Source organism: Thunnus albacares, chromosome 14 (genome assembly GCF_914725855.1).
Source record: "Thunnus albacares chromosome 14, fThuAlb1.1, whole genome shotgun sequence".
Classification (NCBI taxonomy): domain Eukaryota; kingdom Metazoa; phylum Chordata; class Actinopteri; order Scombriformes; family Scombridae; genus Thunnus; species Thunnus albacares.
The window spans coordinates 9,579,304-9,594,910 of record NC_058119.1 but is presented as its reverse complement, the minus strand read 5'-3'; positions in this window follow the sequence as shown (position 1 = coordinate 9,594,910).

Genomic DNA, 15,607 nt, shown 5'->3' with positions numbered 1-15,607 from the left:
ATTTATTCACACGGCAAAACCTCTACCATGGTCTTAAAAAAGGCTTCGTGTTGCACACACAAAATTACCTACATGTTGCTGCCTACTCTGTCCTGTCAGATTGCAGACACTTAAAACAAAGTGGCATGTAGTTTGTTTAGTATATGATGCAACTGACAGCAAGTCAGTAATGATACAGCAAGACAGCAGTAATAATGTGTTTTTTTAGTTTCGGTTTATAAGCTTTATTTGTTTTTCCTCCAGCTAGATGAGAGTAATGCTGGTTCAGCACGGCGTAAACAGCCCACAGGGGCTCATTCTTAAACATAGTCCTCCTCCATAAACTGATCTCACCGCAGGGCTTTGGCTCTCCATCCCAGCAGTCCTCTGGCCCACATGACAACGGGAGGCCTGTTTTTCCCCCGCAACATAGCAACACCGCCCAGAGCTAACTCTGACCCTTGACAGTCAAAACATATTATTGGCCCAGGTGACAGTAGCTTTACACTAGCAATATAAATACTCCAGGGGGAAGGATGCTGTAAGTGTTCAGACCAGCTGGTGAACTCACAGATTTGAATACGGGAGGGGAGATACTACATATTTGATTTGTTAAAAAAAATTTGAACAAGAAATTGTAAACAAAAGAGAATGTGAGCTCAGGGCCATGAGTGCTGCAGAACCAAATGTTTGAGTCTCATATTTCAAAGCCAAGGAGATGGTGCAGGCCTCAGCTGGGCCACATCTACTGTAAGTCTGTTTCATCTTGACATCTTTGCAAGGTTAAAGACTCAGCAAAACAAATCTGCAGCCCCCTTACACCCGGGCTTTATCCAGCCAATCTATAGCCGCAGGAAGATGGAGTTGTTCTTTTTCATTATCGCTGCAGGGGTTTGAGTCATTGTGGAAGACTTCTGGCCCACTGTGGCGCCGCTGCGCCAGCATAAGTCACACAGAGATAGAAAAGAAAGCAGGATAGGTACTGTAATTCACCACCATGTCCTTACACCTCCTTCAACAGGGTCTGTTGTTTGTCCTCAAAGACAATGTGCCTGTGTTTATATGCCCTCATACATATCAATTACTTTACAACTTGGGCAGTGTCATCCTCAAGGTGCTTGAAAATTAGGTTTCAATGTCAGCTGAGAGGCACATTCCAGACCAAAATAACGGAGCTTTCACCTCCAGGCTATTCAGCCTCTCCGTCAGCACGCAGTGACTGAAACTGAAACCCTCCCATCTAAATAACAGTGAAATCCAGGCTTACACAAGCAACGTGTTCCTCTTGCATCAGCAAATGAACTTTTTCCACATAACAGTTCAGCTGTCAGCAACTGTGGTGAGTGTTTATGAGGAAAAAGAGGAGGGGAAGCGAAACCTCTTGGTGCCTCTTTGTTGCTATAGAGCACATGGAGGATTGGATTCCTGAAAACTCGGACAGCAAAAATGGCGTCACCCTCACTCTGAGTCAGAGACACAGAGTGTGCCCTGGATGAACTTCCTGTTTCAGTCTGCCACAGATATAGGGTTTCTCCAGCCCAGCCACACACAGGAAGTGAGTCACACTTTATTCACCAGTCATCTGCAGGCTGCAGACTCTTCCAGCCCCAGAGTGACAGGCCGTGGAGGGAGCCAAATTAGCTTCTGAAACTTTAATCTCCTACAACTCAATTATTTAATATCTGAGCCACCCACTTCAAAGGAATACCTCAGCTCCCTCCTCCCTGGCTGCCTTGATGGAGACTTTCAATCCCGTCTCCTGAAGGACTCACCCATTTTATATCTCTACCCTGCGGTTTGAATGACGCTCTGCTGAAATCTTACAGTGCTCCCTGAAATCCGAGATATACTGCACTAATAAACCGCAGTGCATTAAGAGCTGTGGTAGCTGGAGGTGAAATCAGAGTATGAAACTTCATTTTTGTCACCACGTATTCACCCATCGTAATTTTGGATTCCCTGTCCAATTGCAAAACAAAATCATTTGCAGCTGCAGAGTGTAATCTCTTCAGACTCAAACAGGCAAGAGGAGGAAGCAATTATTGTGATTTGGAATGGAGCATGAACACAAAAAACCTAATGGAAATATGCAAAACAAGTTTATGTAATAAATAAGAGATGAATTTTAATGAAGGAAACAGAAGGAAATATATTCTGACAGACGACTGTATTTGTTATGTTTTCTGTAAAATAATAAATGTCCTCTGAAGATATAAATGGTGTTGGTGTACTGCATGATTTGAGATGAGGTCATCCAAATGAATAGGCAGCAAAGGTAAAGAACAGAAATAACCTTGAGATGGGGGTCATAAATTATTTTGGAATTGGCCTTGATTTTTGTCTCACCCAGCCACATAACACATTTCCAGACCTGCATAGCTATTGGCTCTGTAAAAAGTGGATCAGAGAAGTGGAAAGTTAATCCCCAAGACCCTCCCAGCCAGAGACGAGGGGGGGGGGGGGGGGGCTGCTGGCAACTGCAAAGAGGCGCGGGGGTGCTCTCTGTCTCTGTGGATTCACACACACACATCCTGCTGCAGTGACACACTCACAGCCACAAAAATACTGAAAGAAAAATACAGTACAGATGACACTCCGACTCATGGAGATGTATTCAAAACACCTATGGACACACCCACCAAACTCAATTTGACATTTGAGTCTCATGTAGTATTTTGTATTTTTGTGAAATTATAGAATATAAATGTAGAAGCCACACATAGATGGCGGAGTACAGTCTAGACCTGCTCTATGTGAAAAGTGCCCTGAGATGACTTTTGTTGTGATTCGGCGCTATATAAATAAAATTGAATTGAAATTGAATTCATAAAAGCTTGTAAACCTCAGACCCCGGGAGTACTAGATACCACATTGTGGAGGCTAATGAGGATCCAATTGAATAAATAATTGAATGCTTTTAAGCAACATTAACCAAATACATTTAGCTTATTTCTTAACATTATGTGTCTTCAATGAAGAAAAAAGAAGGGATATCCCGTGGCTAATGTTATCTAGCATCAATGTTAGCCAAGCTACTTTCTTGAAATATAAAATCTTTTATAAAAACTGAGATAAGGCAAGCTCGTGGAACTGTTTCTACATTGTTATACTGCTTGTGGACCCAAGTAGTTCATTAAAATCATATTAACATTACAGAGAGTTGAACATTTTTAATAAACAGTTAAATATAAGTTCAACTATTTGGCCAGCTAGCAGTTAGCCTTAACTGACATTTAACTAAATGACACATTAGAGCGTAATTTATGCTACATTGTCATGAATCCCACTAAATCTTAATTATTTTCATGTGGTTTTTGTTTGTGTACTATCATTCATTCATTAATTCTCCTGTCATTTCAGATCCTGCCACTCCCTTTTGCCATGCAATCACCTCATATCTTTCACCTGGTTTTCACTGCCCATCTCCTTACCTGCAGCTCATTCCTTCATTAGTCCCTCAGCATAAATACCAGTCCACTTCCCTTTTGTTCTGCCTGCCCCTTGTCAGATTTGTTTGCCTGAGTGACTAATCTCCTGTCCTTGTCATACTTTTGGGTTCAAACTTGCCAGTAACCGTGAACTTTACAGTACAATCTGGCCAAAATAAACCCAACCAACTCTGGTTCACTCCGGGAGGGGCTGTTGGCACAGGCCAGTCCCATACAGTGTCATGACCAGCAACTTACCTCCATGGCAGGGGGACTGTAGAGATATGGGGAGCAACCAGGAACACATCTTGAGGCTCTTCATTTCGGACCATGGACCAGTTACTGCTCTGGCTGCCACTGCTCTCTGGCTTGATCTTCTCCAGCATCAGACGCACGCTTTCCTCCATCAGAATATTATTCTGGTGCTCCTGGTTCCTGCCGGCAATTCCTCATGCAGTGTTCACTCCCCTTTGAGCTCCAGCCTTCAGCCTTTACCTCCTGAACTGGTCTCTGGCACCCTCAGCGACTTCTCAGAGCCCATGCAGCTCAGCCAGATCCATCTCTCCACAGTGGAATGACAGTGCTGTCTGCGAGAGAACAAGTGCCTGTATTGTGCAACCAAATTAAAACACTCACCCTTCACCTTATCCATGCACCACAACAGCCTGTCATCTTGGGGTACCCCTGGCTTAGGAAACATAACCCACACATAGACTGGGCTTCGGTACTATTCTGCAGTGGAGTGCTCACTGTCATGCTGTCTGTCTCAGACCTGCCCTGTCATCTGCTTCCTTTCTGCCTGTTTCTGGGTATTTCTGGAGTTCCCAATGAGTACCTGGACCTCAAGGAGGTATTGAGCAAGGCCAAGGCTACCTCATTTCCACTGCATCACCTGTATGGCTGTGCCATCAACCTTCTCCCAAACACTGCCCCCCATAAAGGTTGGCTCTTCTCCTGTCTCCTCCTGAAACCAAGACTACGGAGAAGTATATCAATGATTCCCTGGCAACAAGGATCATTCGCCCTTCCTCGTCCCCTGCTGGAGCTGGGTTTTTCTTCACGGGGAAGAAGGACAAATCCCTACACCTTTGCAATGACTACAGAGGACTCAATGACATCATCTTCAAAAACAGGTACCCTCTCCTACTGATCTCATCTGCTTTTGAACTGCTACAAGGAGTTACTATATTCTCCAAACTCAATCTGTGGAATGCTCATCATCTGGTGAGGAACAGGGAGGGGGACGAATGGAAGACATTATGAGTATACCTTTTGGTCTTACCAATTCCCCCGCAGTTTTCCAGGGGTTGGTCAATGATGTCCTCTGGGACTTGCTCTATGTTTGTGTTTTTGTGTACTTGGATGACCTAATCATTTTTTCAAGGTCCAAACAGGAACATGTGTTGCATGTACATCGAGTCATCCAGAGGCTGGAGAACCAGCTCTTTGTAAAGGCTTCAGAAGTGTCTTTCCTGTGATTTGTCATCAACACTGGCAACATCCAGATGGATCTGGCCAACACTAGGGTGGTCAGAGACTGGTCTTCTCCCCCCACTCACAAGGAGCTTCACTGCTTTCTGGGCTTCGCTAACTACTATTGAAGATTCATCCATTCAGTGGCTCCCAGAATGTTCCATTCTGGTGGTTCTCCACCTCCATGGCTGAGAGGGCTTTTGGTGAGTTAAAGTCACATTTCACCTCTGCACCCATTCTCATCTTCCCAGATCACTCTTGCCAGTTCATTGTGGAGGTGGACACTTTGGACTGGAGTAGGGGCAGTCCTGTCTCAGGAGTCTGCTGAAGATCAGATGGTTTACCTGTGTGCCTTCTTCTCCCGGAAGCTGTCCTCAGCAGAGAGGAATTACGTCATTAGGAACTGGGAACTGTTGGTGGTGTAGCTTGAACTGGAGGAGTGGAGGCACTGGTTGGAGGAGGTGGAGCTGCCACTTATCCTAAGTGATCCACCAAACCGCATCCCATGCCGCATCCCTGCATCCCGCAACATGCCTGAGCAGCACATCTGGCTGTCTGCACAGGATCCTCCCCTCAGAGTGGAGTCCACGGTTCGTGGGTCCATTCCCCATTCATCTACCCTGTGGCTGTCCATCTCTGTCTGCCACAATCCATGAGGATTCATCCTACCTTCCATGTCTCCAGGGTCAAACCCTCTGGGTTCAGTAGCCTAATAAACTAGTCAAACAAAGGTTTATGAATAACTTTTTATTGCTATCTGAAATTATCTAATTTTGTTTCAGCCTATTGTCTGACACTTTCATTGTTATAAGAGTTTGCATCCTACCTGTGGTGCTCTTTGGCTCTCTTCATCTTCTTGGCACTTAGGGATTCTGATTCAGAATCAATTCTCGATTCAAAATTAATTCACAATTGAATGAATAGAAAAGGGGTCTTGCTTCAATATACCAGGTGCAAAACCATTCACTTGTGTACTTAGTCCACTGAAATACAATATGAAATATAACTGGCAATTAATAATAATTAAATAAAAATAAATTGTCCACAGCCTTTTTTATTTTAAAAAGTTAACTGTATTAATGAATTAATCAATTAATTTGAAAGCATCTTACAGTCTCCTGCCTATATGAGAATAATAAAATGAGGGGGAGGTGGAGTCAGGCGCGGACTTTACTGTTAAGCAAGGTAGGCAACTGCTTGAGGCCCCCAGCTAAAAGCTATAGTTCAGGGCCCCAGCTATGGATTTATTATGATGTTTGGATATGAAAAATATGTTGCTATTTTAACTCATTGTACCACAAAATAACTTACAGAAGACTTAATTCTACTTTGAAACATTGTACTACTACATTTACCTGACAGATACATGTTACTGGTTATGTTGCAGATTCAGATTTTACTCATGAAATATAACAAATAAAATATGATGCATTATTATTCATTAACTATCCAGCATTATATAAGAATTAAAAGCTCCACCTTGAACACAATTTAAGTACATGTAATAATGATAATGTCTCTGTTCCACTCTTCACTTTTAAGTAAAAATTTGAATACTTACTTTTACTGTGCGGTATTAATAGTTTTACTTTGGCGAAAAGTTTTGAGCACTTCTTCTACCACTGACAATACCAAAAATCCCAGTTAGAGAGAGAGTGAAAATAAAACAAGACAGAGTTTGCCTGGGGCCCTCAAAACACTAAATTTGCCTGTGGGTGGAGTGCTCTACTGTGTTATTAAAGTTATGTCTCCAGCAGTGGAGAGCAGCCTCTCTGCTGCACCGTTAGCTCCAGGGAAAGCCATCATTGTCCAAGGCGCTGAGTTATTTTCTTCTTCTCAGAGTTGGTTTAAGTTGTTTGATGCTGCGGTGTGTGTTGGTCAGCTGGTCTTGTTTGTTACTGCTGGAGTTCACTGTTCCGCTAATGATAGTCTCTGAGTGACGGCGTAGAAAGTTCACAGTATATTTCAAATTCGTCCTGCAAAGTTAATCATTTAGTCATTAAATCAAAATATATTTGCTACCTTGCCTTTTTTGAAGATGAACTCTAGCATGTGCACGCTGTAGAATTCCCAGGTGCTGCACTGCCCTCGCAGTTGAGTTTCGTCTTTTTTTTCGTCTTTTTCTGTTAACATCACTTTATTAACAAATCAATTTTTGACATTTGTGATTCGATTCAAAACTGTAGGAGATAAGAATCAAGATGCTTATGTAGGCTGAAGGTCCGCTGGTCTGTGTGCATCATTAAATGACAATTGCACGTTTGGGATTTTATCTACCTGGGCGGGTCTTAATCTACCTGGGCCAAAGTAGAGCCTATGTATGGGAAACACTGTGAGTGACTGATCTGCTGGTTTTGACCTTGCCTGTTGACTAAGTGAACTAAACTCTTTTTGCAACTTTGTCTATTTTTGGGTTCAAACCTGCCAGTACCAGTGAACTTTAAACACAACTTATTTTGAAATGCTCACGCTAAAAAAACAGGCATGGTTAAAGTGCAAAACAAATGTCTAAATAAAAAATGAATGCTGAGTCAACCTCGGCTAGTCAAAGTTGGGTCACAGTAGACCGCCTAGGCACAGTGCTGTTACATCCTTTCTATTAACCCCTTAAAAATGAACGGTTATTTTTTATATGAATCTAATATTAAACCTTTTTGTGGCAAAAGTTGTTTTTTTTTCTTCAGGTGATAGAACACCCAGCTTTCTTACTGAACCTGTTTATGAGGGGATTTTTAAAACTATAGTCTAGCCTTGGTACATAACAACCATCTTTCAAAATGGTAAACAGGAACAACCATGGCTGCCAGCATCACATCATATCTGGCACCATCCGCCTGGAACAGATGGCTTTCCAGGCAGACTATATTAAATGTACCTAATGAGCCAGAGCACGCATGATCTCATGCTAGCCTACTTCCATTCTTAATCTCTCTACATCATGCACGTGTGTAAGTGAAAAGTCCCGCCAGTATGTGTGCACTAATTCGGCGGGTGCATGCATACAAATGCAGATGTGTCTGTACGGGCGGAGGATGCAGGATATTCTGCGCTCTCTTAAAAGCCTTTTCTAAGTGGAATGACTCTATCAAGGGAACAATGGGTATTCTGAGCCCAGCAATGTGACAAAGGTTCACACTGACACGCTTTCCTAAATTAGGCTGTTCATGCACAGGAGGGAAGTGAGTCCTGCTCCTATTCTTCTCCTCTACTCGAGGGTCATTGTGTAGACAGGAAAGGCTACAGAGACATATGACTTGACATGCTCTCTAAAGTAGGTTAAGGGCACTCTACTTGCAAATGTAAAAAAAAAAAAAAAAAAAGAAAAAAAAAAAGAGGAACACTATTTAAACGGTGCATCAAAGAAAAATGATGCTGTGGCATGTTTAAGTCAAACGATTCTTTTATTGTTATGAGTGACACTAAATCCTGAAGGGTCCGGATAAATTAGGGTTTATTGTCACAGAGGGATATATTGTCATGGTCAAGCGTTAACAATTACGTTGACAGTTTAGACATTTAGTTGATGGTTTTATTCAGTGATAAGCTAATAATTCCCAGATCGCCAACAATGGAGGCGACCTAAAGTGTGCATCTCTCTGAGGAACAAGTCATCTATCTATGACAGCTGGTGAAAGAAACACTCCTTCCTCTGCTCCACCTTTTCACCTCCAAACATGGAGGAACCTTCATCTTGTGAAAACCGAGACCTTAACTGATGTCATTATGAGATAACCTGCATTACGTCAAACCCTGTTTTTCTACAATGCATGTTTTCCCTTCACATAAACACAGGCTACTCATGAAGACATTGCAACACCGCGGCACAGAGCTGCAGATTTGAACAGAGAGGCCTTTGAAGGAGCAGAGTTGGGGCCTCCTCAATTCCACCACCTTCCCTCCCCGGCCTGAACTCCCACCGCACAAGTCTGCTTCCAGGAAACCAGCTGTTGGACTGAGGAGAAGGGAGGAGGTGATATTCTATATCAGGGCTGTGAATCACAGTTCCATGCTCTGTATTTTTCCTATGGTGGTTTGGCTGCCTGGCTGGCTGGCTGGCTGAGCGGCTGGCAGGGCGCATGAGGAGGAATGTGTTATGGAGCGGGCCCCAGCCCTGAGGGACTGACTGGGAGACTGGGACAGGGGGTTGCTGGGTTATTACATGGCCCCGGGGGTGCTTATTTAAACCAAAGTCCTGTCTGGACTATTGCACTCAAACACTGTTATTGTACTGCAGCTGCAAGAGACACAAAAGCAGAGAGTTGGAAATAGGGAGGAGGAAGAAGAGAGGGAGACAGAAGGAGAAAGAGAGAGTTATCGTGGGAGGGGGAGAAGTGGGAAGAGGGAAGGGAGAGAGGAGGTCTGGACAATGTCATCCCTCCTTCCCAGGAAACGGCACAAACAATAAGTAAAAAAGGGAGCAAAAGAGGGAGCAGAGCAGGGACAAACCATAATTAGGAACTGGATGATGAAGGTGAAATGCGAGTGTATAGAGTTAAAACTGGAACTGGATCAAACCCACATTGTAAAAGTATCTGCAGGCTGTAGGTGCAGGATGTTGGAGGTAAAAACAAACACTGCAAGTGTGCATATTTAGGCATGACACACGTTTCAAATAGCATCTGGCCAGGAAAGATTTATCATTCAGATGCCCAACAAAGAACAACATCTAGGCAATCATTTTAATGGAAGGAGATGGATTAGTTTTAGGGATGGAAAGTTGCGCGTCATGCAAGACTGGGAGCTGCTAGCATCAGCGGGGATCAGAGCTGAGTATTCGTGCAAAGTGAGAGGAAAACTCGAAGAGCCTGGCCCACGCTGTGAAATGGCGGAAATCCTGGTCTGATTGTGCAGCCGTGTTTGCTTGTGCTCAGACAGCTCCTAGGAAAGGAATGTGTGGCCTACATTCCCTCTCAAGCCCCCGCCTCTGCTTCTCCAGCACCAACACTCACTGTCAGCACAGCAAAGTTTAAGAGGCTGCATACCAAAAACAACAAAGGACGGAAACACTCGAAGCACACGGTTCTGACTTACTGGCATTTTCGGGGGGGGTTGACAAGGACACAGTTTACAAAACAAAAACAAAAAAGCAACCAGTTGCTCTGCAGGTTTGAAAGCGCTGCTATGCAGTCATTTAAGTCTGGCAGAGGAGGCAGGAATGGGTTAAGTCTACTGCAGAGAGAGAGAAGAGGGAGAGGAGTGGAGGTATGGGGAGACAGAAGGGGTAGGGGTGGGGGCAGGCAGGGAGAGCGTGTGTGTGTGTGTGTGGAGGGGGGGGGGGGGGGTCAGCGCTGCATTCAGATGAAATTAAATGGAGGCTAAAGTGCTGACTCATTGCGTTCAGGCCCCTTATTACCTGCTCCGTCACCCAGGCTTTATGGGGTGGGCTGCCAGAAGAAGACTGGGGGGATGCAGTGGCAGGCAGGCAGGCAGCCCTCATTTACAGGAACCCTTCTGGAGGCAATAACACCGCAGTCAGCCAGCCAGCCCCGCGGCTCACCTGCACTCTGTACTCCCCAAAATCACACACACACACACACACACACACACACACACACACACACACACACACACACACACACACACACACACACACACACACACACACACACACACACATATCCCCCACCCCTCTCATTTTTGGCTAAACAGGAGGAAGCCTGCTTTTGCTACTAATGAGACATCAAGGGGAGCTGGGGAATCTGGGCTTGCTTTGTACAGGCTGGTCTGGTAGGCCAGTCTGTCATGCTTTGTGTGTGTGTGTGTGTGTGTGTGTGTGTGTGTGTGTGTGTGTTTGTGTGTGTGTGAGTAAAAAGCCTTTGTTTGCTTTTCTGTACTTCCTTGTGATGGAGTAGTGCTGTGGTTAACACCACAAGCAACGTGATAAATAATATGCTGAAAGTGCATTCATCTTATACACAGAGAAATGTTGTGTTTGTATAAAAAAAGTTGTCTACGGCTGAACTTGCGTGCATCATTGCCTTCAGCATCTGATCACATTCTCACACCATCGGATGTGTAAGTGATCGCAGCAACATCATTTGCATTGCAGCTCATGCTCACCTAGAGAGGTGATAGAGTTGTGAGAGGTGGTGTGAAAGAGAGGTGAAGTGGTGATATCAGGCACATTATAGGCAACAGGCAACGATTAATATTTTCCTAAATACAAGATGTTTCTATGGTGTAAAAGAAAACATGATTTCAACACTGTAGAAAACCTCCAGTGTTACATTTCCAGGTAGAATTTGATATTTATAGGTCATGTTTGAAAGTCTACATGTGTTCGTTTGCAGTCACAATGGATCACTGATGTTGATACTAGATAAACAGACATAATATGAGTGGTTTATATAATGTGCATGATGTATAGCTGTGGCCAGCCTTGAGCACTCACTGGCTGTGGAAAGCACTTATTGCTGCTGATCAGACGAAATGGACTCCAGCACTGTGTCAGGCTCCAGTTTGTCTCAAATGGTCTGGGCAATCAGAGCATACAGCCAATAAATGGATGCATTCTCTCTGTCCTGGCTCTGCTTCTCCATCTCCCTCATTACTCTCATTACTCTGCAGCTTGTGGGTTATCTAATGCTCTCCCCATGGCTTACGGTTTGGCTGGGGATTAGACTCATTTTTCCAAGGGCATTTTATAAACAACCCTGTGTGCTTCCCGTTCCCGTGGGCTGAGCTGATGTAGCAGCAGAATTTACGACCTCTGAGGCCTTGTGGCCTCACTCCCATTGCAATACATTATTCAAATTCATTCTCTCTCTCACACAGAGCGGAGGGCAATTATTTGAATATCCGCAGGAGTGCAGCTGGAGTGCCGCGGCTCATCTTCAACAGCAAAGACGGTGAAATTGCCTCACTCCGGCGGATCAAGGTTGTAGGCAATGAAGCACTATAATTTATGACACAGTTTGATATTTCAGTGAAGTCATTGATTCCCTCGTGTCAGACCTTGGCAAGGACGGCTGCAGAATTCACAGAATGTAATTCCAATTCTGCCTCGATGAAGTTTTTTTTTTTTTTTTTTTTTTTTACACAGCACTAATTGGACACTTGGCTGGCTGCACATGCTGTAAAATGAATTTTCCCCTGAATCAACAGAAACAGCCCTTAGAAATACAACATTGTGCCCATGCCCTGCAAATTATTTTCAAGGCTTCCGTATGGAGTGTAGCGAACGAGAAGTTTGTGCCCAAAACAAAATTTGTGTACTGCCTGAGGAAAAAAACACAGACTGATATCCTGCTTGCAGTAAGTTATTGAAGCTGTCCCACTTTCAGCAGTGAACAGATGCAGCGTCCTCATTTCTTGTACAGTGAATCTCTTCTCTGTCACACACCTACATCATGATGTAAGTGTTGTTCACACCACAACAACACATGCGTTTTTACCATTCACAGATTCCATTACAGCGCCTCACAGAGACTATAAATCACATTGGATTACACACCTCTTCCTGCATGAGGACTTACCGATACTGTACACTGTGATTATAAACAAAGAGGGAGGTGGTGTAAGTAGGAAGCCTTTTCCTTTCACAATTTGGCCTCACCCTCCCAAACCTCGCTCCTGTCATACCAGGTTTATTTCCTTTTTTTAAATCCCTTTACCACTACATTTTCCTTTACATTTTCATTTTCATTTACAACATTGTCATTATTTTTTGCTTTTCAGTGGGTTTTTTTTCTTTTTTTTTTCAGTTATCTCTGTGTGCGCACAGTGAAAAAACTCTAGTAAAACACAAAGCTTAAAGTTGCATTAATTGTCTCGGTTGTTTTGGCTGCTTGTGTTCAGTGGAACAAGCTGTAAACTCAACATTAACATATTATAAGCTTATAGTTTACATAGCAGTTCATATAGCAAACAGCTGCATACAATGAGCAACACTAGCATTCAGGAGTTGCTTCTGGAAACCTCACAAATGGTCAAATATTCCCTCTTCATTTAGGTCTGTTTTCATCACTACCAAACCCTAAGTGAAGTATCTGGCACTTTAGCAGCTATGTTCACCACATAGTTGTTTTCTCTGTTTGCTGGTAGCTTACAGAAGGTTTATCAGAGCTTTTTGGTTGAAAACAGCTTCCTGCTGCATCAGGAAGCAACACAGATGAGAGTGGTGAGACCGAACCAAAACCGTAATGTTGCGAGCTGTAAAACCAAAACAATAAGAGATGGTGCAACACTCTGTAGAGCTGAGTAGAACTGAAGAGTCAGGAGATAATTATCTGTGGGTTTGTCACTGCTAGCAACCCCTTTCACGTTACATTGTTATTATTGTTGTTGATGTAAAGATATTGATTAGTGCAGCTTTAAAAACTTTGCCATACAGGTGACAGACGAGAGGAAGAAAGAAATGTAACATCAAAAAATATTTGGTAACATTTCTTTTATTTCACTGGCACATGGACATGGAGTCATGTGTAAGAAATCTTATGAAAACAGCTTTGTCACTCAGTCCTGATAGTGTCTACTTGCTTCTTTATCCTTCCCTTTTGCTACCACAGATGTATCAGTACACATTAGGCTCAGAGGTCAAGTTTAGCACAGGAAGTGATACACTGTCCCGCCGTTGAGTCTTTTTTCATTAAGTGCTGACATTCCTTTTGTGTGTGAACTGGTGTGTGTGTCCTTGTATATGTTGGAAGCGGGGATAAGTTTCCAGTAGCACATCTGCCTCAGAAAATCTCATGTGGCTGTATCCATTTCCATTCATTGATACCATGAAAGCAATCGCAGAGATAACAAAACCTCATTCAAACCCTAAAAGCAGGACAAGGACAGGTAAGAGCCTGTTCATCGTCTTTCCCACAAGTGCAGTTTTTATATCCCTTTGGGTGTGCCTTTGGTGTTCACTGATGAAAACCTCTGTGATGCAACTGCGTCTTTATTCATGACAGTACACGGTGGGAGGGTTTAGCTGCAAACGCCCGCGGCTTCGTAAATAAATCATCTAAACTCACTGAAGAGAAAACCTCCAACAATAAAAGATTTTTCTTTCCCGACGGGTGAGTCACCCTTTCAAAGGAAAAGGGGCCTATATTCTCTGCCACCGAGCATTCAGGCATCAATTTTGCTAGTATGAAAAGCCAGCTGACAATAGAGCTAATTGATGAGGATTATCTAGCAGAAAAGAGGAAGTAGTGTGACGTGACTCATCGCCTCCATCTGTGCAAGTGTACTGTATTTTCACAACCATGCCTTCGAGAGCAGAAACACTTCCTGTTTGGCACACCGCCCCAACAAACATCATGCTACCCTGACTGACTCTGCCTCTGTCTGCATGATACTTTCACTTGCACCTGCGCTTTGAACTCGCCCTCAGTGTCTGAATAGTTGTTACTGAGGGAAGGCACGATATATTGAGGGGAATGTGAGTCATACCGAGCATCAAAACACTTCCCTCAAAATGATAAGACCTGAAGTCACACATACACACACACACACTTGCATGTATATATTCTGTGAAATTCCCAGTGAGTCGACTGGCTAATGACATTTCTCCATTACCAGCTAATCCAGACACAAAGGCATGAAAGTGGGCTCTCAGGAACCTTTTTTAATTATTAGAAAGTGTCTCGGCCTCACTATTAAAACTTCACAAGTTTACAATCATCTCAGAGCGCAGAGAAGCCAGACATCCTAAATATCAGTGACATATCAGTTGAGAGGGCAGAGTGGAGTGCTGCTACCAGACAGCGTTAATGAAAGTGGGATTGTGCAGTCAAGATATGCAGTAAAGTTTAAAACTCAGTCACATCATTGTCTAAATAAGTTAATGCTCCAGTTCTTACATGCTCACATTTGTTTTCTCTCTTTTTCTTTCTTTTCCTTTCATTCTCTCTCGGGGTTGTACATTCGATCTCCATCATGACGCATTACCAAACTAGCAATGTCTGTGTCACTAGACTTGAGTGAGCAATCACTAAATATGCCCCGGCTCGAGGTGAGACATGTAGTGACACAGCTGGCTCTCCTCACAAGGGGAAATTACAGTGTTCAGTGGGTGATTTTCTGATTCAGTCAAAGCGAAAATACCCTTTAACTTCAAAGTTACCTTACAGGAAGCTCACAATGAAACACTGGGGGAGGACTTCATGTGTCTAAACGCTTATATAGATGTAAATAGAAACACACACATGTCTTGATGAATAAGGGAAAGTGATTAAATAAAGAAGCATAAAGGTCTGCTACCACCCACCACCCACCCCCTCCCACACACACACACACACACACGCACAAACACACATGCAAACACACCCACACACAAACACACACGCAAACACACACACACACACCTCCCCTCCCTCCAGCTGGTTCCCTTCTGACTCATGGGGGATTACTTGTCTGATCACTTTGATCTGCTTGCCGGTGCCAAAGCTATTTTCTCTACCCAGCGAGCTGCATGCAGGCTGCATTAGCCCACAGGCAGGAGACACAAATCCAGGTTAGAGTTTCATCTGCCCACTGACACCCAGTCTGCACCTACTGAACCCACGCCGCACAGTTTACAGCTAACAGGAGGCGGAGTCGATTCAGAGCCAATTTCAGTTAGGATTGCCAAGAACGGTATCTGGTTATTCGAGGATGTTGCACAACAGTGATGAATAACAGTCACTTCTAACCACAAACTGTTTGCTCCTGATGCAACAGGATCTCTCACACATGATATGTGCTCTGATATGGGAGGAAGGTCAAATAACTGCACTCAGATGCTGACACAGAAG